Genomic DNA, 23,903 nt, shown 5'->3' with positions numbered 1-23,903 from the left:
CATTAATCATGAAAATAGCAGTATATATGAAAAGCTTTTGCATTCTACATCCATCATATTTTCAGATTTACTTGTCCTGGTGCATATATCTTCACATTCTATATTTATGTCATAGTCAAGTTCACTGTGTTTTTAATGTTGCCATGACTTGCTATTGTTTTCTATCACTGTTTTTATACTTTAATGAACCACTTTTGAGGCATTAATACATTTTGGGAATTAAAGATAAAATATAGCCCAGCTGGTGTGGCTCAGTGGTTGAGCGTCCACCCAGGAACCAAGAGGTCATTGGTTCAGTTCCTGGTCAGGGAACATACCCAGGTTGCAGGCTCTATTCCCAGTAGGGGGCATGTAGGAGGCAGCTGACTGATGATGTTTCTCTCTCATTGATGTTTCTATCTCTCTATCCCTCTCCCTTCCTCTCTCTCTAAAACCAATAAAGGAAAACATATTTTGAAGATAAAATACAAAAAATTGTAACCATGAAACATACAAAAATAAGAATATAACCAAATGACAAGAACAAATGACATGACACAAACAACATCTTGTTCACTAAATGTTATACAAGATGAACCAATTGCTGCATTCTTTGTAGTTTATGCACAGCCTTACTGGTTAACACCACATTGAGATTTTGGAGTGGGGGAGAGCCATGATTACTCAGGGGTAATCCTGTAATTATGTCTCACAGCCTCTGGCATAGGATGTAAATACATTGCATTAACAGAAATAAAACCATTCTATACATGTGAAAACCAAATCTTAGAGAAGCAAAGTAACTTACCTGCCGGGGTCCAACCCCAGCGGGTCCAGGGGTCCCCAAAGGTGTGGACGGAGTTGGCGAAGAAGGAAGGACACGGAGACAGTGTTCAGTTGATCAGCAGCCTAGCCAGGATCTCCAGCCAGGATCTCCAGCCAAGTTCTGGTCTGGATCTCCAGCGAAGTTCTGGCTAGGATCTCCAGCCAGGTTCTGTAGCCATGTTCCCTCGCTAGGTTCTCCAGCCAGGTTCTGTCCAGGTTCTCCAGCCAGGTTCAGTCACCAGGTTCTAGTCAGGTTCTCTTGCCAATTTCTGTAGTCAGGTTCAGTCCAGGATCTTTTGCCATGTTCTCTCGCTAGGTTCTGTCTCTAGGTTCTGAGGCCAGTTTCTGTCCAGGATCTTTTGCCATGTTCTCTCCAGCGAAGTTCTTCTGTCTCTAGAGAACGTTCTGTGTAGGTTCTGTGCCTCCTGGTTCTGTCTTCTTCTTAGTTCTGTGTTCTAAGCTCTGTATTCTAAGTTCTGAGTTCTAAGTTCTGTGTTCTAAGTTCTGTGTTCTAAGTTCTGTCTCTTGCTGTCTTATTACATCTGTATTTATACCAGTTGATTCAATCCTATCAATCTCTATTACAAAGGTTAGGGCGTTTCTTATCTCCATTCCAGGGAGTAAAGATTATGTAGCTTAAGCATGATTGTTCGTAGTTAAAGTGATTAATTACCCGCCTGGCACTTAGTTAAGAGGTTTTATTCCCTCCCTAACTTCAGGGGAAAATCCCTACCTGGGGCAACAACCTTTCTCAGAGACCTTGGTTAAAACACATAGTGCCAAGAAGGTGAGCAAACATATTAAGAACAGTATGCCATATATGCCAGGTCCCTTGAAACAGCAAGGATGGACCGGCTCCCAGCAAATTCCCCCTTTTTTATTTTTTAAAAGCAGGCATTAAAAAGAAAAAACCCCAAATGCTCTCTTGTATCCATTTTAAGAGTAGGATTGGCGCTTTCTGCTATTACCTGAGTCCTGATCTATCACCCCAGGGAGAGCTTGCCAATCCTGCACTTTCCCGGGGTGGAAAGGCTGCAGTGGGGTTAAGGATAAGGCTCCTTGGGGAGAACCAAGATGGCGGCATAGGTTAACGCCGGAGTTTGCTGCTTTGAACAACTACTTCAAAAGTGAAACCAAAAAACGGAAGGGACATCACCCAGAACCACAGGAACGCTGGCTGAGTGGAAGTCCTACAACTAGGAGGAAAGAGAAATGCATACGGACACTCAGAGGAGGCACAGTGCTGGAGTCAAATTCTGAGGTGCGGAGTGCGCAGAGCGGGCTGGCGGTGGAGGGCGCGGTTGGCGTTTTCAATCGGGAGGGAGTCGCAGACTCTGAGCTCCAGATCCGGGCGAGTCTTTAGGGACCCAGACTCAAACGGGAGAAGCGGGACTGTCTAGCTTCGGTCAGAGCGAGTGCAGCTTTCTCTCTGAGCTTTGCAGCGGGTGCTGGGACTCAGAGAGGCAGAGCCCCTGGGGACAGGACTGAGAGCCGCCATAACTGCTCTCTCCGGCCCACCCTGTTGATCCTGTGCGACCCGCCCCGCCCAAGCCCTGCACAGAGGCATTTGCCAGATAGCCTCAGGCAAAGGCTAGATTAGCACCTCCCTAGAGGACAGAAGTTCTCTCACTGCTGACACAGCTGATTCTCATAGCCACTTGGCCTGGAGGTCAAACCCTCCCTGGAATTAGCTACAACAATCAAGATTTAACTATAAGACTGCGAACAAAGACCACTAGGGGGTGCACCAAGGAAGCATAACAAAATGTGGAGACAAAGAAACAGGACAAAATTGTCAATGGAAGATATAGAGTTCAGAACCACACTTTTAAGGTCTCTCAAGAACTGTTTAGAAGCCGCCGATAAACTTAATGAGATCTACAAGAAAACTAATGAGACCCTCGATCTTATATTGGGGAACCAACTAGAAATTAAGCATACACGGACTGAAATAACGAATATTATACAGACTCCCAACAGCAGACCAGAGGAGCGCAAGAATCAAGTCAATGATTTGAAATGCGAGGAAGCAAAAAACACCCAACCGGAAAAGCAAAATGAAAAAAGAATCCAAAAATGCGAGGATAGTGTAAGGAGCCTCTGGGACAGCTTCAAGCGTACCAACATCAGAATTATAGGGGTGCCAGAAGATGAGAGAGAGCAAGATATTGAAAACCTATTTGAAGAAATAATGACAGAAAACTTCCCCCACCTGGTGAAAGAAATGGACTTACAGGTCCAAGAAGCGCGGAGAACCCCAAACAAAAGGAATCCAAAGAGGACCACACCAAGACACATCATAATTAAAATGCCAAGAGCAAAAGATAAAGAGAGAATCTTAAAAACAGCAAGAGAAAGAAACTCAGTTACCTACAAGGGAATACCCATACTACTGTCAGCTGATTTCTCAACAGAAACTTTGCAGGCCAGAAGGGAGTGGCAAGAAATATTCAAAGTGATGAATACCAAGAACCTACAACCAAGATTACTTTATCCAGCAAAGCTATCATTCAGAATTGAAGGTCAGATAAAGAGCTTCACAGATAAGGAAAAGCTAAAGGAGTTCATCACCACTAAACCAGTATTATATGAAATGCTGAAAGGTATTCTTTAAGAAGAGGAAGAGGAAGAAAAAGGTAAAGATACAAATTATGAACAACAAATATGCATCTATCAACAAGTGAATCTAAGAATCAAGTGAATAAATAATCTGATGAACAGAATGAACTGTTGATTATAATAGAATCAGGGACATAGAAAGGGAATGGACTGACTATTCCTGGGGGAAAGGGGTGTGGGAGATTCGGGAAGAGACTGGACAAAAATCGTGCACCTATGGATGAGGACAGTGGGTGGGGAGTGAGGGCGGAGGGTGGGGTGGGAACTGGGAGGAGGGGAGGTATGGGGGGGGGGAAAAAGAGGAACAAATGTAATAATCTGAACAATAAAGATTTAATTAAAAAAAAAAAAAAAAGGATAAGGCTCCTTGGGCCTACCTCCTCCCATGCCTTTACATTTACCTTTCCTTCCTCAGAAAAGCATGGACATACTTCTTGTATAAAACGTTCTGTCTGACTGGGAGTAACCTTAATTCCTCTGCTAGCAAGCATATGTGTTAAAAGATCAATACAGAGTCTTATTTCTTTAGACTCAGTATGGCACATCTTCTTAATTTAAAGATCAATACAGAGTCTTCTTTCTTTGGACTCAGTATGGCACATCTTCTCAATCTAAGAATCAATACAGAGTCTTCTTTCTTTGGACTCAGTATGGCACATCTTCTCAATCTAAGTTCTGTACTATCCACCTTCTTACCCTACTTATTCTTTATAGGGGGGTCTGTAGCACCCTGGTGGAGTCCTATCCGTCCCGAATGTGGGGATTCTCAATAGGGGGGGGGGGCTTACCTATGGGAATCCTGTTCCAGGGGTTCCCAAAGGTGTGGACAGAGTCGGTGAAGACTATCCACCCTCTTCCTACGGTGGAGTCCGATCCGTCCCGATTTTGGGGCAAAGACTATCCACCCTCTTCCTACGGTGGAGTCCGATCCGTCCCGATTTTGGGGCAAAGACTATCCACCCTCTTCCTACGGTGGAGTCCTATCCGTCCCGAGTGCGGGGCGCTTACCTAGGTGTCCCTGTTCGGGCGCCAGACGCTGGGGTCCCACCCCAGCGGGTCCAGGGGTCCCCATAGGTGTGGACGGAGTCGGCAAAGAAGGAATGACATGGAGACAGTGTTCAGTTGATCAGCAGCCTAGCCAGGACCTCTAGCCAGGATCTCCAGCCAAGTTCTGGTCTGGATTTCCAGAGAGGTTCTGCTTTGGATCTCCTGCCAGGTTCGGTAGACAGTTGTCTTGCTAGGTTCTCCAGCCAGGTTCAGTCACTAGGTTCTAGTCAGGTTCTCTTGCCATGTTCTATAGTCAGGTTCAGTCCAGGATCTCTTGCCATGTTCTCTCCAGCGAAGTTCTTCTGTCTCTAGAGAACGTTCTGTGTAGGTTCTGTGCCTAAGTCCCGTCTCTCCTGGTTCTGTCTTCTTCTAAGTTCTGTGTTCTAGGCTCTGTATTCTAAGTTCTGAGTTCTAAGTTCTGTGTTCTAAGTTCTGTGTTCTAAGTTCTGTCTCTTGCTGTCTTATTACATCTGTATTTATACCAGTTGATTCAATCCTATCAATCTCTATTACAAAGGTTAGGGCGTTTCTTATCTCCATTCCAGGGAGTAAAGATTATGTAGCTTAAGCATGATTGTTCGTAGTTAAAGTGATTAATTACCCGCCTGGCACTTAGTTAAGAGGTTTTATTCCCTCCCTAACTTCAGGGGAAAATCCCTACCTGGGGAAACAACCTTTCTCAGAGACCTTGGTTAAAACACATAGTGCCAAGAAGGTGAGCAAACATATTAAGAACAGTATGCCATATATGCCAGGTCCCTTGAAACAGCAAGGATGGACCGGCTCCCAGCACTTACCCAAAGTTTTACAAGTGTAAATCAAACCCAAGTTGCCCAATTAGCTGCCTCACCGAGGCATCAAGATAAGCATCATCTCCCTTGGCATTGATAGGAATGACGGAAAGAGATGAGGGTATTTAGCTTGGGAAAGACTGAAGCCTGGCTAAGGAACAAGAATGGTAGAGGTAGCTGTGTTCAAATATGTGAAGGACATTCCTGAGATTAAGGAGCAGTCCTGTCTGGTTGGTTGTCCTGAGGGCAGAACGTGGGTGTACAGGAGGAAGTTACAGGGGGGCAGGAACAACATTCTGTCAAGTGGAATCCTGAGCCTGCTGAGGCAAGGAGCTCCCAGGTCCGTCCCAGTTCACGTGGAAACTGGCTGGGAGCACTTGGCAGGAAGGCTGAGGAGAGGGTCTTACACCAGGTGGAGGGGGTGGAAGCAGGTGATCCGAAAGATTTTGTAGCCTGAGTCTGATGAGTCTGGAGGCAGAAGGGCTGATGAAGTGGGACTTATGGACTCTGTTGCCCCTCTGTACCTGACACTCTGGTGTCTTGGTTCAGCTCTCTTTCCTAGCTGCCCAGCAGTAGCCCCACCTGTTTCCTGGGTGACCAAGGGGAGCCTGTGAGATTCTGGATGGGAGACTGAAATCTCTGCCTCCTAAAGGCACATTGGGCTCTTTCTCCTGCTACACTTAAAGTCCCACCTCCATATTTTGGCTTCTTCTCCTGCCCAGCTTCCTGAATCTAATGTTTAATCTTGAAAGCAGGAGAACCGAAGGGATTCAGGGTCCTGTCTGTACTTGGCAGACAATGCTATAGAAAGGTGAACAGCTGAGAGGACTCACCTTAACCCTGGGCTATTCTCAAACCACAGGACACCTTCTACTTGAAAAATATAGTGGGAGACCCTCTAGTTTAACTCCACCCACACCACTGAGTTGCAATTCTCATATCCAATAAGACCCATCTTGGCTTTCAATATAAATGCAGAAGAAATGGAACAGCATGACTTAGGTCAAGAAGACAAGTAACACCTGGTTTGAAATTTGGTCAAGACTCCAGTGTTAGTGGTATTACCAGAAGATTTTTCCAAGGTCAATGGTAGAAGATTTTAGAGGTTTATTTAAACCATCTCTGGCTGTATGCCTAATTATAGCTGGCAGGAGGATATAGAGGAATTCAAGAATTCTCTATAGTAGTATTAGGGGTAGACACGGAATAGATGGCTAAGAATGCTCTCCTAGGCTCAGGAGTAATATTTTGCTGGTATGCACTGTGATTAAAACTCTTGGGTTAAAATATTAATATACTTCTGCACAGATTTGTAAATAGTCACAAGCCTCTCAAGTACTTCTTTGGTCATGGCTATCCTAGCTTACCCCTCTCCAGGCTCCTGCCATGTCTCCCTATGATCCAGCAACTGCTGTGACCAAAGGTGGTTCAATATTTCTGATTAAGTCTCAGGTCTTTTGTCTGGGAGAGGGGACATGAGACTTGATCAAGCACTTCAATAGTCAGAAGCCAAATTTGGAAGAATTTTAATGTACTATATGTAAAGAGAAAATACAAAGCAAGAAGAAGAGTCAGTGAAGGGCTGGGTTCTAATTCTCAATATTATGACCTGAAGTAAGACACTTAAGCTTTTTATAACAAAGTGGATTTAGTGTTATAAAGCTTAATAATATGTTCCAAGAGCTTCTGATGAAGGGCAAGAAAGGTTGTCTTTAAATCTATAAGTTGAGATTTGTTAATTACTGTTACCAGTATTGTCCCTCTGATAGTTATGAGTAACATATAATAGTACCAGCTAACATACTAAACACTCAACCAGACACTCTTCTAAGCACTTTACATGTAGCATCCAATTTAATGCAACGATTCAGACATCACTATCATCACTATTTGATGTTGAAGAAACTGAAACCCTATACTGATATGGTCCACCAAGCCCTACTACTTATTGAAGCCCTACTACTTCTGTATGCCAGGGAACTTTAATATAAATTACCTCATTTTATCCTCCAACATCTACCTTAAGGGAGGCATTATAACCCTAATTTTACAAGGAAACTGAGGCTCAGAGAAGAAGCCACTCACCCATGGTCATCAGTCAACATCATCAGAACGGCAGCTCCAACCCAAGGCTTTGATGACAAAGGTTGTGCCTTCTTGCCTCATGTGCTTTCTCATCTCCCAAATAATTTTCCTTTTTCCTAAGATAGATAGTTGTATTCTTCCCTATCTTCATGTTCTCAAGGCCATCTTTGATTTTTCCCAATTGGTAATTCCCTTTCTGGGACTCCTGGTAACGTTCAACCTTTAACATTGCTCTCTAACCAGTCTATAACCTGATTCTCATTAAAATGTCCCCCAGGTTTAGTGTGCATTGATCTTTGCCTGAACCAATCTTTAAATAATGGTTGCAAAATGATTTTTCCAACTTTATCACTCCCTTCTTCCAAATCCTTCACAGCTGAAATCACAAAGCTGCCCCATATCTACTTCCTGAGCCAGCCAAGCAAACTTAATGACCCCTGTATCAGTTACAGTGCTTTGGGCTGTGACTACAGGTATCTAATTCTTATTTATACAATAAAGACATTTCAGGGGCGGGAGGGGGGGGTAAGAGATCAACTGAAGGACTTGTATGCATGCATATAAGCATAACCAATGGACATAAGACACTGGGGGGCAGGGGAGGCCGGGGGATTGTTAAGGGTGGGGGAAAAAAGGAGACATATGTAATACTCCTTGTAATACTTTAAGCAATAAAAACAATATAAAAAAAGACATTTCATGATCTCACATAACAAGAAGTATGGAAGCAAGTTAATTTCAGGGTTGCTTAATTCAGTAGTTCAATTATGTCATCAAAGACCCAGGTTTTTTTCTATGTTAATGTTCTGTTATCCTAGGTGTGTAGTGATGTTTCCTTTCTTCAATAGCACACATTCTCTAAAACTGAAACAACCATGGCCCCTGTCTGAAGATACCTGAATTTACAAAGCATGCCATTTTTCCCTCAAATAATTTCTTCTTAATTGAGCTGTCCCCGATTACCCTATTAAAAATTATAAGCCCAGTACTGGCATTCCCTCTCTTCCTCCCCAGCTTTATTTTTCTACAAATCACTAATCACCATCAAGGAGAGCATATATTTTATTTGTTTCCTCTCTCCCACTTTAGAATGTAAGCTCAATGAAGGTAGAGACTTTAGTCTGTTTTGTTTACTCTTATATCCCCAGTACCTAGGACATTGCCTGGCACATAGAATGCACTTAATAAATATTTGTTCAATTAATTAATGGCCATAAGATGACTGCCATAACATTAAACATCATTTCCTCAAACAACATTCTAAGCAGCAAAGATAGGCATGGGACAAAGAGGCTGTTTTCTTTCAAGGCCTGCTGCTTTTATCAGACACTACAGTCTTTCTCAGAAACCCCATTACAGACTTTCCCTAAGGCAATGGTTCTCAACCTTCCTAATGCCACGACCCTTTAATACAGTTCCTCATGTTGTGGTGACCCCCAACCATAAAATTATTTTCCTTGCTACTTCATAACTGTAATTTTGCTACTGTTATGAATCGTCATGTAAATATCTGATACGCTATATGTGTTTTCCCATGGTCACGACCCACAGATTGAGAACCGCTGCAAGGTCTTATAAATCACAAGCAGTCACATGCTCACCAGTAGGCCTCACTAGGCAAATGGGGATGGGCTTGCTATGATTGTTTTAAACCAGTAATGATTCCTCTCCCAAGGCTGGACAAAGAACACCTCTGGGTTGTTTCTTTAGCATAGGAATGAACATTTGAGGCTGTAAAGTGACCAACCTACAGTGTTTGCCATAGTAACTGAGCATGTTCTTGAGGATATCTTCTAACCCCTCTTCTCCTCTATTTTCCCCATGGCAAGGACAGCCCTTATCTATCTGGACGGATCCCATAGGACCTTTCTTTTATTCAAGTCACACACCTAGTGCCCAGATCTTGCTCTCTAATACCATTTCCCACGAAAAGAAATAACCATATAGTGGAATGACAAGGCAATCAAAATTAATATGCCCCCCAAAATTAATATGATTAATGAAGGTGCAAAAAAGACATTATATGCCTCCATGTATGATTCCCTAAAAAGGACATAGACTATGTGGTATTCCAGCCTGGGATACCTAACTTGAACCTAACCACGAGGAAACATCAGGAAAGCACAATGAGGAGCAAATATATATACTAGAGGCCCAGTGCACCAAATTCGTGCACTGGGGGGGGGCTCCCTCAGCCTGGCCTGCACCCTCTAGCAGTCTGGGACCCCTTGGGGGATGTCTGTGGGGAGTGGGCCTAAGCCAGCAGTCAGACATCCCTCTTACAGTCCTGGGCCCCTTGCTCCTTACTGCCCACCTGTTTGTTTCTCTTTATGGCTTGGCACGCTGCTTCTTAGCACTGCTGAAGAAGCAGGAGAGGCTCCCGCCACCGCTGCTGTGCTCACCAGCCATGAGCCTGGCTTCTGGCTGAGCGGCGCTCCCCCTGTGTGAACACACTGACTACCAGGGACCAGCTCCTGCGTTGAGCGTCTGCCCACTGATGGTCAGTGCTTATCATAGCGACTAGTCGTTCTGGTTGTTCTGCCACAATGGTCAGGCTTTTATTATATAGATATTTTCAATTTAAATTCTTTATTATTGAAAGTATTACATATGTCTCCTTTTCTCCCCATTGGGAACACTATATATTTTTAAAGCATAGTGTAGAGAAGACTATATTCTTAAAAATAGTAATTCATAAAAAAGAAAGAAATACTGTGGAAATGTTCTAGATCAAAAGGGACTAAAAGTACATAACAACTAAATTTAACACCTTATCCTAGACTGGATCCTGTACTGGCAGAAAAAAAAATGCTATAAAGAACAACCAATTACAACAATTGGAATATGGAATGGCCTGTATATGAAATATGGAAACTATTTGATATTAAGTATCATATTGATGTTAAATTTTATGATATTGATAACCATATTTTGGTTATGTAAGAGAATACTGAGGTATTTATCAGGAAAGGGCCATGATATATGCAACATACTTTTAAATAGTTCAGGAAAAATCAACTATGATTTATGGATATGTATAGATAGATAAGTTGATGATAGATAGATAGATAGATAGATAGATAGATAGACAGATAGATGATAGTGCAAGCAAATGATAAAGCAAATGGGAAAATTGTTTTAACAATAGGTGAATCTAAGTAAAGGGTATATAAGTCTTCTTTGTATAATTCTTATTACAACTTTTCTATAGCTTTGAAAACATTTAAATAAAACATTAACAAATAAAACTCATGATCCATCCCATTCTGTTTAGAACATTTCTGTGCTTAGTTTTTTAGAAGCTCTCAGGATTCCAGTATAGTAAAGGATGCCACTTCTGGATTTGCATGTTTTGCCAAATATGAACTTATCCAAATTATTTATTGGAGGTCTTCCAGAATAATAATAATTACTCAACAAACATTTTGAGTGTACCAGGCACTGTGCTACAGACATACTGGAAAAAAATGTGACTAAAGCCAGCTTCTTGACCTCAAGAATTTCATGAATAGGCATGTAAGTTATGAGTCAAGTGCTATAATTAGAGGAACGGACAGGTTCTAAGCGAAACCAGCAGAGAGATATCTTATTCAGCCTGAGGTAGGGATCAGAAGTAGCAAAGGAATGTGGAGTGGTCAGGGAAATTTTCCCAGAGAAGATTATTGAGTTAAGTCTTAAGGAGATTAGCCTTGTGGATGATGAGAAGGGGAGAAAGACATTCTTGGCAGATAGAAAGGAATGAAAGAGGTAGGGTAGTAGTTAAGAACACAGACTGTGGAACCAAAATTCCTGGGCTTCAATCCCAAATCTTACACTTATTAACTGAATTACCTTTGGTAAGTTAGTTACCCTCTCTCTTTCTCCATTTCCTCATCTGTCACATGGAGGTGATGACATTATCCACCTCATAGGATAATTGCTGATGATTAAATGATAGGAAATGATACTTTTAGACTACAACCTGGCATATAATAAGTGCTCAATAAATGTGAGCTCAGTTTATGTTCATTTTAGAAAACTAAGAGTTTCAGTCAGTAGAATGCAGGGTTCATGTCTGGGAATATAGGAAGAAAGGAGGGAGGATGTGATGCCAAATTAAGGAGCCCTACTTTAACCTATAGGCAATGGGATGTTATTGAAGAATTATAATGATTTAATCTAATTTGTTCTTTATAAAGGTCCTCCTGGCTTAGAGAATGAAGAAGGGTAAGAATGGAGGCAGGAAAGCCTGTGAAGAGGACATTGCATCAGTTCAATGAAAGGAGATGAGAATCTGAGATAAGGTAGTGAGGCAGAGTGTTATTGAGGAGGGAACATATTCAAGAGACATCATGGGAGTAGAAGTCAAGGCTAACTCCCAGGTGCCTGACTTGAACACTGGGATGGATAAAGGCCTCATAGGGAACAGAAGTAGGGGACAAAGATGATGAGTTAACTTTTTACCATAGGAAGCTTGAAGGGGGATTTCTAATAAAAGTTAGACTAGACAAGGTTGGTATTTGCTACCCCTTGAGATTTACAAATCAAATTCTGCCATTTTCTACCTGTGTGGCCTTCACCTAGCTATATGCCTTTGCGGGGTCACCATTTCCTTCACTATAAAAGGATTGTAATGATTAAAATGCCCTAGTGTACCTTCAAATAGGTTTCCTATTTGTAGAAATAATGACAGAAACTTCCCCTACTTGGTGAAAAAAAAATAGACTTACAAGTCCAGGAAGCACAGAGAGTCCCAAACAAGATGAACCCAAAGAGGCCCACACCAAGACACATCATAATTAAAATGCCAAAGATTAAAGACAAAGAGATAATCTTAAAAGTAGCAATAGAAAAGCAGTTAGTTACCTACAAGGGAGCACCATATTACTGTCAGCTGATTTCTCAACAGAAACTTTGCAGACCAGGAGGGAGTGGCAAGAAATATTCAAAGTGGTGAATAGCAGGGACCTACAACCAAGATCACGCTACCCAGCAAAGCTATCATTTGGAATTGAAGGTCAGATAAAGAGCTTCACAGACAAGAAAAAGCAAAGGAGTTCATCACCACCAAACCAGTATTATGTGAAGTGTTGAAGGATCTTCTTGAATAATGATAATAATAATAATAACAAGAAGAAGAAGAAAAATATAAACCATAAAATGAGAATAAATACATCTATATCAATAATTGAATCTAAAAATCAAAATAAATGAACAAGGAATCTAATGAACAAAATAAACTGATGAATAAAATAGAACCAGAGGCATGGAACAGACTGATGAATCTCAGAGAGAAGGGGGAATGGGAAGTGATTAACCAAAGAACTTATGCATTACCTATGGACACAGACAATAGGGAGGTGAAGGCCTAGGATGGGGCAGGACCAGGGTGGAGGAGGGCAATGAGGGGAAGAAGGGGGACATCTGTAATACTCAACAATAAAGAGTTTTAAATGCCCTAATGTAAGTGAAGAGCACACAATAAAATATAAATCCATTATGATACATAATAAATTTGTATTATGATACAAATGCCAGATATTTTTCTTTTGGTGACAGTTGACATGCAGGAAAAAAATCTTACTTCTTAGGTCATCTTTTAGGAAAGTTCAGAAAACTTTTCCTTCCTTTCTGTCTGGGGAAATAAAAAAGTTTCAAGAATATGTAGGGGGGAAAAAAGAATACATAGGAACAGACCTCCTTGTTTTAAGCCTGTGTTTTTTCTCCGTTTCTAATTTATCTAGCCTAAAAATAGTCAGGTAAGAAACTTGAAAATAAGTCTTCAATGGGCTGTAAAGGTCAAAAGCTGAAAATGTGACTACAGAGGTCAAAACTTGAGGTAGAATTAAAAAGTTCTGGAGTATGTCATCTGTATTGAGATCCAGGCACTATGGTTAAATTCCAGACCCTGACTACACGAGTCTTGTAAGACCTTTTGCAAAGTGCTTAGTTCTCTTCTACCCTTATGGAGGTATGTGTGGTTTGTACCTACAGAGGCCACATAATGGGCACCCCAATTCTCTGTGCCACAGACTAACTTTTATATGCACATCCTGAGGGGCTTGTCTGCAAAAATGGTATTCTTGCTCCAATGGACTTGCCTCATAATGTTTCTACGGAAGTCCTTACAAGCCCCCAGATTCTTTTAGAACAGCAGATATAGCTATTCAGGTTACACAACTGACTTCATTTGTAGAATGTAGAAATATACAGTCTCTCCCTTGGAAGAGAGTATAGTCTTTCTATTCAATTCAGCTTGTCAGAGATTTGCTTATTTATTGCTATTTTATTAGGCTGGCATTTTTTGTTGCACCGCCACATCTTGTGACCAAGATCTTTGAATCAATCATCTTTCAATCTTTAGGCTCAATAAATATACCTGTTTCTCAAAACCTCTGTCATTTTTTGTGTGGGTGATGAGGAGCTTCACTTTCCTCACCTATAAAATAGAAACATTATTACTTACCTTGCGGGGTTGTTGTGAGGAACAAATGAGATTATACATTGAAAGTGCTTACCCTCCATAATGTCAATAATAAAAAATAACTTAAAAATAAAAAATAAATAAAATAAAAGGATCAAAGTATCTAACCTCCATCTTTATTCAAAAATATTTACTGAGAACTTACTACTAGTATGTGCAAGACACTGATATGCATTGGGGATACAACAATGAACAAAGGTGAATATTACTACCCATGTAGAGTTGATATTATAGTGGGGGAAGTTTGACAAACTAAATAAGTATCTATATATATAAAAGCCTAAGCAACCTTTACGACTGGTCAACTGAGTGACCGGTCGCTATGACGCACACTGACCACTAGGGGGCAGAGGCTCAACGCAGGAGTGCGCCCTGGTGGTCAGTACACTCCCACAGCCAACCTCCATGGCTGGCCATCCTCCCGCAGTCCCAACCCCCAGCTGGCCCCCAATGGCTCCGATCGGGACTAGGCGAGATGGCCCCCCCAAAGACCCTGATCGCCGGCTAGGCTGAGGGACCCCACCCATGCACGAATTTGTGCACCGGGCCTCTAGTAATATATAATATGACAGATGGTGATTAAAACTATAGAGAAAAATAAGAGAAAATATGGGTCTAGTACTAGTGGGTGCTAGTCAGAGTTGGACATCACCACACAGTAGGTGCTTCATAATTGGTACTTATTTCCTTTAGATATTTTTGGTCTCTACCTCAAGCATTACTTGAATACAGATACTGGGTACTTGCAACAGTTCAAAAACATTTATCAAATCCTAACTATGGCCCTAGCCGGTTTGGCTCAGTGGGTAGAGTGTCAGCCTATGGACTGAAGGGTCCCCAGTTTGATTCCGGTCAAGGGCACATGCCAGGGTTGCAGGCTTGATCCCCAGTAGGGGGCGTGCAGGGGGCAGCCAATCAATTATTCTTTCTCATCATTGATGTTTCTATCTCTCCCTCTCCCTTCCTCTCTGAAATAAATAAAAAACATAGATTAAAAAAACCTTAACTATGGATCAGGGACTCACTAAGTTTGGGGGATGTAGAGATGAACAAGGAATGATCCAGAACCATAAGCATCATTTCAATGTACTGTCATAAGTGACCAGACACACAGGGTGAAGGAGGGCAGAGGGTAGAGGAGAGTCACTTAGCATATTTAGGGGTACAGAAAGGCTTTATGAAAGTGTTGATGCCTAAGCTCAGACTCAAAGACTGAGAGAAAAGGTATAGGAAAGGGTGAACTTGGCAGAATAAATTACACAAACAAACTCATGAGGCCATGGACTAGAGATGAGTAAGGAGGAACTACATGTAGTTCAGGGAATAGAGAATGGCAGGAGATGAAGCTAGAGAAATGGGCACAGCTCAGTAGGACATGGAGAGTTATATCATGGACAACACACAGGAAAATTATGGAACAACTAGAAGTTCTTGGTAGGGAAATTACATGGTCAAATTTGCATTTTAGAAAGATTACCTTGTAGAATAAAAGGAAAGTAAGAGAAAAGAGATCATTCTGGTTGCAGTTTGTAGGCTAAATTGTTACCAAGGAAGCAAAACCTAGAGGCAGTGAATCCAGATAGGACACTACTAGAATAGACCAGGAGAGCTTGATTTGCAAGAGATAGAGAGGAAAAGATGGATTTGAGAAATAGGGAGCAAAATTGGAAGGCCTTAGTGGCTGATTCAATTGAAAATGAAAAATCAAGAGTGAACCCCAAATTTCTGGCTTGGGTGGATGGTAGTGCTATGATGGGAAGTACAGAACAAAAGATGGATTCCCTGGGAAAAAATGATGAATTCAGTTTCGGACACTCTAACCCTGATTCAATGGCTTATTTCCAGAAGGTTCTCTCTTGGGACTTGGTATACTTTAAGGTTTTATAGTCATCCGTACATAGGTCCAGATTATAATATGGGAATAATAAGAAAATTTACCTCATAGGATGATAAGGAAGATAAAATGAGATATTGCACATGAATTGCTTAGCACAATGCTTGACACAGTAAATTCTAACTATACATTAGGTATTAGCTATTATTATTAGCCTCTTTTTTTTTCCTGGGCTCAGATCACACCTGCTGATTCTGCTCAACTCTCCTAAGTTTTCTTTCAAGGTTTTCTAGCTGATTTGCCTCTGACCTCTTAGCATATTCTTTTAGGAGCTGTCCCTGAATTACTACAATCAACAATAATCCTCTTGTTTACTCTCTAGTTTCTTCATGGATTTAAAAGGAGCTTCATCTTTATTCTGCACATGGTTTCCCTGCTGAGTCACTCTCAGGCTCTTCTTGACCTTCAAATCACGAGGATTTGTACTGCATGCTTGGAAGGAATTTTAACAGGTATGTCTTCCAGACACCATCCCACTTAATATCAGCATGCTTCCTCTATCATCTGATAATTTTGTTACTGGGTAAGAATGCCCAGTGCAACAATTTCCATGATGGCAGCTATCAATACATTTAGCACCTATGAAACCAGAGGCTTGACATTTATTCTTCCATTTCATCCCTAGAAGTCTTCTGAGGTCGGTGCTAGGATTATCCCAATCTTGTAGCACACAGCTAAGATTTATTGAGCATTTACATGATATTAGGCACTGTGTTAAGCACTTTGCATACATTAACTTATTTAATTCTCACATCCCCAAATGTAAGCTCCATTATTCAAATGAACAAACCAATCCTCAGACAAGTTAAAGTAACCTGCTTAAAGTCACATAGCTGATAGTGGAATATTGAGGATGGAAATATGAGTGTGTTCACTCCTGTGCCCTGCTGCATGCCATAGTGGGACCAGAAAAGGAAGGGCTAGGTTTAGGAGGGAGCCTGACTGTGTATGTATATCTGTTAGGATGAGTAAATGGGGCTACTGTCTATCTTTGTATTAAAAGACAAAACTAAGTTGAATACTTAATTGGCTTTACTTGTAAGGCAGCGATTTTCAACCATTTTCATCTCATGGCACATATAAACTAACTAGTGGCCCAGTGCACAAAATTTGTGCACATTAAAAGGGGATTAATTAGAGGAAATATTTTAATATTGCTATTTTTATTCTTTTATTAAAATATTTTAATATTGCTTTCTCTATAATAGGAGTGTCAGTGATGAAAGAAAATTAGTAAAATGTATATGAAAATCTTCCTCCTGTCAGAGTCTGGGGGGCACCGCGGGACCCAGAGTCAAGTCCCTGCCCACCTGCGGTGCCTCAAAATTGCGTGAGACCCAGACCCAGCCGGTCCCACCCCTGTTAGGCAAGATCCAGACCCAGCTGGCCCCACCCTTGTCAAACCCCGCCAGGTGGGGGGTACAGCTTCAGGGCCCCTGTCAAGCCCCACAAGGTAGGGGGCGGAGCCTCAGGTCCCCTGTCAAGCCCCGGGATGGGGGGCACAGCCTGAGGTCCCCTGGCCCGGCCCCGGGACAGGGGGCATGGCCTGAGGTCCTCCAGCCCAGGCCAGGGTGAGGGGCATGCCTTGAGGTCCCCCATCAAGCCCCACTGGGTGGGGGACACAGTCTGAGCTCCCCTGTCAAGCCCCACCAAGCGGGTGGGAGTGCACCATGAGGTCTCCCGTCAAGCCCTGCTGGGCAGGGGATGCAACCTGAGATCAAGCCTGAGGTCCTCCGGCCTGTGGCGGGAGGAGTAGCCTGAGGCCCCCAGCCAAGCACTGTGTGTGGGGCACACCTTGAGGTCCCCTGTCAAGCCCTGATGGTCGGGGGATGCAGCCTGATGTCCCCTGCCCCGGCCCAGCACCACACAGCCTCAGGTCCCTGCTGATTGCTCATTAAGGCTTGTTAAGGAAACTTGGCCTCTACTGTGAGTGCAGCCATCTTATGTTACAGAAACCCCACCTCGACTGTGGGTGCAGCCATCTTGTGTTACGGAAACCCCGCCTCTGCTGTGGGTGCCACCATCTTTGTGATGGCATGATGGTCAATTTGCATATTCCCTCTTTATTAGATAGGATAGCTAAAATTCTGCAGCACACCAGATTTATATTTTGCTGATCTTCCAAAAATAGGTATAATTTTGATTCATTCACACTGGCTGGCTTTTGTTTTGTTGGCTGTTGTCAGTTTTTTTTTTTTATTCGACAGTCTAAGGGAAGAGAGGTCAGTGGCTCTGATTAAAGTCAGACATTGCATGTTTTAAAAAGTCTTGCAACCCTAGCTGGTTTGCTCAGTAGAGAGCTGACCTGTGGATTGAAGGGTCCTGGGTTTGATTCTGGCCAAAGACACATTCTAGGGTTTTGGGCTTCAATCCCAGTAGGGGGCATGCAGGAGGCAGCCGATTAATGATTCTCTCTCATCATTGATGCTTCTCTCTCCCTTCCTCTCTGAAATCAATTAAAAACATTTTTTTAAAAAAAGTCTTGCAGCACACCAGTTGAAAATTGCTGTTGTAAGTTGATGAGTAGAAAATAGAGTTAATGGAGCCGGTATTTGAAATTCCTTCTCCAACTACTTCCCACTCCTCACCCTTTACCCAAACACATTAAAACTTCTAAAGTCAGTAATCAAAAACACTGAAGTGCAGAGGAAGGGAGTGTAATTCCACCCCTTATCCTAATGCTAGAATTTTCATTTCTAAGTTGTGTCCTCATTTATAAAATCCTTTCTAAGTTGTGTCCATATAAAGATAATTTTACCTCATAACTATCTTATATTTTGTTTTATTTATTTAACATTATAAAATGAACCTATTCCTATTTTTATTTGCTAATAGACCCTAATATACATCAAGCTGATCAACATTAAGATTATTTCCATTTGCCGAAACCGGTTTGGCTCAATGGATAGAGCGTCGGCCTGCGGACTGAGAGGTCCCAGGTTTGATTCCGGTCAAGGGCATGTACCTGGATTGCGGGCATATCCCCAGTAGGAGATGTGCAGGAGGCAGCTGATCGATGATTCTCTCTCATCGATGTTTCTAACTCTCTATCTCTCTCCCTTCCTCTCTGTAAAAAATCAATAAAATATATTTTTTTAAAAAAAGATTATTTCCATTTTCTTGTTAGTAAAACTGCATTGACGCCTATCAAGTTTTGTTTTCCTTCTGCTGATGTCTGTCCTTAGGATACAATTCCCAGAGAGGGACTGCAGTGTCAAAGGGCAAGGAACATAATTTTGGTTCTTGATGCAAATTGCCAAATTGCTTTCCCAAAGGATCAGACCTATTTGGATTGCAGCTATAACAGTGCAAGCTCATCACTGACTGATGAATTTTTTAGTTGCTATCTTTCTTTCCATGTTTTCAGTTTAGTCTTAACTCTTATTGTTTCTATGATTAGATATATACTCAAAATAGTGTGAAGGTGGCAGGAAAATACAAATTACCAATGGGAAATGAAATAACTAGCCACAATTTAAAATCCCTTTCAGGTGTATTTGTGTCCATGAGGGTCTCCCTCAGGCTGCTGTTTCAGTCCTTTTCAAGTCCATTTTTCCATAATGAGATGACAGGTGGAAGGAAATATGGCCAGCCTGGCAAGAGCCCACATTGGGAAGATTAGCTGGAGAGTGGGGAGAGACTGGGCCAGTGTTGGGGAACCTGGTGAGTGACACATGTAGCCAGGATACTGAAGTGCAGAATCACAGTTGAGGATGAACTAAGAAAAATCATTGGCATCAAAGTTTTCTTCATTCTGTAACTAACCCAGTAGTACCTCCCTCACATAGAAACTAATTTGTAGTTAGAATAATTAGAATCAAGAAATAGCACTGGCAAAAAGGAAGAAAGGTCCAGACCTGCTGCTCCTTGGAACAATGGAGAAGCAGAATAATAAAAATTCTTACACAGTACGCTCTTTCAATATGTCCAGTATTGTGCAAAATGCTTCCCCTGGCTTATTTCTAATCCTCACAGCAACCCTAGGAGGTGAGCACAATTAAGGTGATTTTACGCATGAGGAATCTGAGGCTCAGAGAGGTTGAGCTCATAGGCAACACGAAGAGGTAGTAAATAGCATGAGTTCTAGAGCTAGGCTGCTTGGGTTGGAAACCTGGCTTTTCCATTTACTAGTTATGTGGTTTTAGGCAAGTTATTTCACTTCTCTGCCCTTCAGTTTCTTCTTCTACTTGTAAAAGAAGATAATAACAGAAGAACTTACCTTACAAGGCTTTTTGCAAGGATTGTAGGAAATAATACAGGGTGGGGCAAAAGAAGAAACTAGGCACAGTGGATAAGTAACTGATCAAAGGTTAACTAAACTGGTAGATGCAAGTGCTAGAATTTAAACCCAGGGCCCTAGAGCCCACACATACAACCACTACACACTATAAACTACAGACTTTCATTAATGGTAAGGGGCTAATTAATAGAGGATAATCTTAGTCTCTAGCATAGTGACTGACACATAGAAGACATTTATTACATAATTTTGGAATGTTAAGTGAGCCATTTATGCCTCTTACCATGCAACCCAGTAATAATTGTGTATTTAATCAAATAAATTAGAGACAAGTTATTTAATTTGTCTAATTATTAAATTAAACTATTTGCCTGAATTAGCCTTCAGTATGGCTCCATGTAATTAATCATCTGTTCAAAATGCACAGCAAGGCTATTCATTCATCCTTTATTGATTGAGAATACCTACTAGAAGCCAAGCCCCCATACTATCTCTAGGGATAGCAATAAATAGACATAGAAACCCACTGTCTAGTAGAGTAGGTATATATATATATATATATATATATATATATATATATATATATACACAAATACAAACGATACTGTCTGATCAGAGACATTGAAAGGGAAGGAACATGGGAGAATGTAAGAGGAAAACTAAGTGTTAAAATATAGGGCTTTTGCTGCCCAACATGGCTTCTTCTGGTAACAGATCTCATCCCACTTAGATGGTACATCACTCAACTCTAGCAGGATGATTACGTTTATATGTTTACTTGACTGGGCTAAGGGATACCCAGATAGCTAGTGAAACATTATTTCTGGGTATGTCTGTGAGAGGAGAGTGTTTCTGGAATAGATTACCATTTGTATCAGTAGACTGAATAAAGATTGCCCTCACCAATGCTGGTGGGCATCATCCAATCTGTTGGGGCATGAATATAATAAAATGGCAGAGGAAGTGCAAATTTGCTGTTTGCTTGAGCTGGGATATCTATTTACTCTATTCCTGTCCTTTAGACATTGGCACTCTTGTTCTCAGGCCTTTGGACTCAGACTGAATTATACCACCAGCTTTCCTGGTTCTCCAGCTTGCAGGCAGCAGATCATGTGATTTCTCAGCCTCCATAATCATGTGATTCCTATAATTAATAAACAAACAAATCACACAAAAATTGGTTCTATTTATCTGGATATCTCTGACCAACACATATTGATAATTAGAGAACTCTGTTTCTCTGGCCATTGTTATTAGTTTAGCGATAGACTCAATTCTAGAACTTTTGCTGGAACCTTGAGAACATGTTTCTACTGGGGTTGCTAAGTGGTAAGATGAAAATCTGTAGCTCTTGGTGGATACTTGGCCATCATGCAAGGAGAGCCTGCCTAAGAACTGAGTCAACATAGAGGAGATCGGGGCCAACAAATAGAAACAGATTGCTGGTGACATCATTTGAGCACCTGGGTCTAGCTATGCCTAAAATTACCCCTGTAATTTTTCAATTAGTATCATTAACCCATTTCTTTTGGCTTAAGCTTATATGTGTTGTATTTTTATCACTTGTTAGCAAAATATCTTCTCTCTCTCTCTCTCTCTCTCTCTCTCTCTCTCTCTCTCTCTCTCTCTCTCCCTCTCTCTCTCTCTCTCTCTCCCCATGCATGGGCACATATTCACTGATATGCTGGTTAAGTAGGGAAGGCTTCCTGGAAGAAGTGAGGCCTGAGCTACATCTTAAAGTATTGGTAGAAGTTACCTAAAGCAAAGGGAAATGTACTCTAGGTAGAGAGACAGCATGAGTAAAAGTATGGAGGTAGGATACACCACGAAATGAGGGGGGTGGGGATATTGTGAGTATTATGATGTTGCCAGAGGGTAGAGTGAGAGTCAGAGGAGGAAGAACCAAAGCTAGGAGGGCATGACAAGGGCCAGTATGTGGAGCATAAGATGGCAATTTTTATTTTTTATATTCCTTTTCTATAACTCAGCCAAATTTTTACATTTTTTTCTCCTTTTGTTATTAGTTCGCCAGTAACATGTACCATAAAACAACATCAAAGTAGAAATCTTTCTAGGCCTGGGGTTTGGTCAATCTCAGGACCCTTTTTGGGTTCTAAATCACTAAAGGAGCCTCTTTGTAGTGTCTTAGTTGCTGGTTGCTCTAGGTCAGGCAATCCTTATCTTCCATGAGGAACAGCCAGCCAAGGGAAAGAGACAAATACAATAAAAAATGATCAGGGCCACAATGAAGTGATATAAAGGGTGAAGTGAAATCATCAAGAAAGAAGAGCTTAGAGGTACCAAGTATGACCTTCAAACTGATTTGAAGAAAGTATAGGGATTTGCCAGATGGACAAGGGTGAAGTGGAAGGCATTCCAGGTAGAAAGAAATGTTTGTAAAATGACCTAGAGATACAAGAGAACAGGTTGTACTTGGGGTAACTGCCCATAATTTGGTACTTCTGGAGATCTAAGTGTTTGGGGTGGGGTGATTAGGAAGTGGCAGGGGAAAAGTACTGGCTATGTAGCAAGGAGCCACATAATAAGGATCGTAGTCAAGGGACTTAGATTTTATTCAGGAAACAATGCGGAACCATTGGAAAAAAAAATAGACAGAGGAGTGACATACAGTTTTTGTTTAGGAAGAGTTCCCAAGCTTCAAAATGCTGCAAAGTAAAGAATGGATTAGAGTCATCTGGGGAGAACAGCAGGCATCAGGGAGCTCAGTTAGAAAGCTGTTCCAATGGTCTAGGTGTGAGATGATGATGAAGTGGCAGTGGGCATGGAGATAAGTGGATGGATTTGAGAGCTAGCTATTTTAGGGCTAGAAATGACAGAGCTTGGTGACTAAGTGAATGCCAGTGATGTTGGGGGGAAAAAAGAGGAATTAAGTATGATATCCAGGTGTCTGAAGTTTAATCTAAACCAGTGGGAAAAAAAAAAACACCATTATAACTGCCCTATGTATTAGAACATTAAGTATTGTCAGGTTGCTGACAGCTGTTTCAGAATTCAGGAACCTCTTTCTTTAGCAATCTGAGCTGTCAAACTCTCAAAAAAAAATATGAGCCAGGCATCCTCGAATTTGAACGTAAGTCCTTATGTATGACTTTGTTCATGAATCTACATGGGTGGAGGGGTGTATGATGTGTACACATCTAGACACATGGGACCACTTCCCTTGAAGAAAATATTTGGAGTAAGTAATCCTTTGCAGAAGCCCATCTGACACTCCTAGACAAAGGCAGTTGTCTTTGTCTTTCCTCTTTGGACTAGATTATTCTAGATTCAAGCCAAAAGAAAACAACTCCCTCTTCAGCCAATGTTTCATAGGGTTCATTTCTACTTAGTCCAGAGTAAAAATAAAGTATCAAAGAAAGAAAAGAAGGAAATTATATATATATATATATATATATATATATATATATATATATATATATATTGCCTGCAACTATGTACTTCTCCAGAGCTTCATCAAAATGTAGTGGGGACTTTGTTGTACTCAAATGCCCATTGAATTAGTGTACCTTTTCTGCAAAATGATGGAAACTTTTTGAAAGTAAAAGGGCTGGGTTTTGTATGTATGTGCTTGTGAATTTTTTTCTTTGCATAGCTAGAGGAGTTGAGGTAAGAACTTAATATTCACCAAAAATGCATTTTATTAATGACCAAGGAATGATGAACAACTCACAGAAAATAGCATTTGAGAAGTTGAGAAGATTGGCTAACAGTTCAAAGCAAGGGGTAGTCCCTGTCCAAGCTGGGTCCTAAGTAGAGGTCATCTTCAAACCCACATAGTGGATCTGACCAGTTCATCTTATTTTCACATCCATGATATGAAGGAGTCAATCCCTGGCTGAAACTCCTCTAGAGCAATGACAAACATTCATCACAACTCAGCTGAACCTGTACCACATGAATGATTGCCCCAAGGACAAACTGAAGGTTTCTAATTGGGCT

This window comes from Myotis myotis, unplaced genomic scaffold, assembly GCF_014108235.1.
Source record: "Myotis myotis isolate mMyoMyo1 unplaced genomic scaffold, mMyoMyo1.p scaffold_m19_p_4, whole genome shotgun sequence".
NCBI lineage: Eukaryota > Metazoa > Chordata > Mammalia > Chiroptera > Vespertilionidae > Myotis > Myotis myotis.
Note: the sequence above shows the minus strand (reverse complement) of the source record.